At 41.8% G+C, this 1,777-nt stretch overlaps 1 protein-coding gene across 1 annotated transcript in view; it reads right to left on the bottom strand.

The window, feature by feature from the left end:
• xpot (exportin, tRNA (nuclear export receptor for tRNAs)) overlaps window positions 1-444 on the bottom strand; it is a gene marked incomplete in the record, with an annotated part of 15,850 nt that extends 15,406 nt beyond the window's left edge. The window contains 1 exon segment of the mRNA XM_014033083.1: window positions 365-444.
• Between the last annotated feature and the right edge of the window lie 1,333 nt (window positions 445-1,777).

The following is a 1,777-nucleotide window of genomic DNA, read 5'->3' as shown; positions in this document are numbered from 1 at the left end:
TGTCATTAACTTTACTAAAGTATATAAAAGTATATTTCCCTAAGTGTACTTTTATTTACTGTGTACACTGATATAAGTATACTAGCAGTTTACTAACAAGGCCCACAATAAGTTTATGAAAGTACACTCAGAAGTATACTGAAAGTAATCTTCTAAGTATACTTTTAGATTAATCTTGAAATATACTACAAATAATGGTCATACATGTAGAAGGCTTCTGCCTGGGTACTGTATGTAACCTAATGCAGAGGGGACTAAACATAGTATCCAGATGGTGCCGGGAGCAGGAACTATCTTTCTGTCAACCCAAACACGACAGAAGTGGTTCTTTTTACTCATAAGAAGTCAAGGAAAGGTTACTCACCTCCAAAGTTGGAGGGTGTAGAACTCTCCCTGTCAGAGTCAATTTAGTTCTTGGGTGTCTATCTAGACAGGAAGCTTAACTGGAAAAGACAGTAAATGAAAAGTGTAAGAAGGCAGCAATGTGCCTACACCAGTGTGCCGAGGCAGTCAACCAACTGGGGAGAGTTAACAGTGTTACTGTTATGAGTACCAGGACATACTGGCATTTATGGTAACGAGAGAGCTGACTACCTTAGAAAAGCTGGCAGTCAGGCCCGCTTTAAAGGACAAGAGCCTGTTGTAGGTACCTCAACAAGTCTGTTGGACTGGCCTACAGGCCTGGATCAGACGTCAACACTCAATCCTCTAGAGGGAGCTGACGGACTGTAGACAGGCATGAGAACTGATAAACGGCCCAAATCCTTGGCTTGGAAAAGCCCTTCTTGCCCTGACAAAGAAAACTTGAAGTACTCTGGTTGGAGTCCTAACTGGGCACAATTAGCTCAWTCGCCATAAAATGGTGATGGGACTCCATAAAAATGGTCTGTGTGATGCCTGCGGCATTGAGAGACCTCTTTGCACTACTTGGGCCAATGCTTGGCTCTGAGTGGTCAAAGGGAAAGAATTCTTGGAGAACCTTTTATGGGTCCTGAGAAGCTCAGAACACTGAGTGTTTCTTATCTGGTGTCCTTCATCCGAGGGACGCGAAGGTTTGAATAAAGACCAGTGTCTTTTTGGGGAGAGCAATGGGCCCACTTATGAGGTCCCTGCTCACATGAGATTTACCCATCCCCATATATAACCATACTACAAATAAAGTTTATCTTGGCCAAAAGGTTTCAACTAGGGATGCTAACAGTTAATCAACTTATGATTAATTGTCGAATAATGGTTTATTAGATTAAAATGTCTTCCATTCGATTAATTGAAAACATCAGTTTAAACCTTATTTCAGTGTAGTTTTGCCTTCATCCAGCAGAGGGTGCTGCTGCTCTACTCCGGCCCTGTTCAACTGAGCAGGAAGCAGTCTCCATGTGGACGGGACCGCAAACGTGCCAGTCTTATTTATTTTATTTGCAACACAACAATAATAATGGACTACACCAAACTGGAATGAAAAGTACCGAAGGCTGTACCGGACCATCCAGCAGTATGACGCTAAACACAAGAGAGCAGGACGACAGAGAACAGTAAGCTAACTGTGGCTAATGTTAGCTTCCTCTTGTTGAGTTTAACAACGTGTGAAAGAACAACAACAAAAAGTTACAGTCGCTACCAATATTTAACTTGAAGTTAATCTAATCTGTGTGACATAACACGGCCAGTAAACCAATCTCATGAACAGTAACTGACCATCATGCCATGCAGCCCAGCTAAAATAGAAGCAGAGGGAATGTAAACAAACAAACAAACAAACAAACAAACAAACAAACAA

The sequence above is a fragment of the Austrofundulus limnaeus genome, unplaced genomic scaffold (genome assembly GCF_001266775.1).
Source record: "Austrofundulus limnaeus strain Quisiro unplaced genomic scaffold, Austrofundulus_limnaeus-1.0 Scaffold1619, whole genome shotgun sequence".
Lineage (NCBI taxonomy): Eukaryota > Metazoa > Chordata > Actinopteri > Cyprinodontiformes > Rivulidae > Austrofundulus > Austrofundulus limnaeus.
Note: the sequence above shows the minus strand (reverse complement) of the source record. Positions and strands in the feature narration are given on the sequence as shown.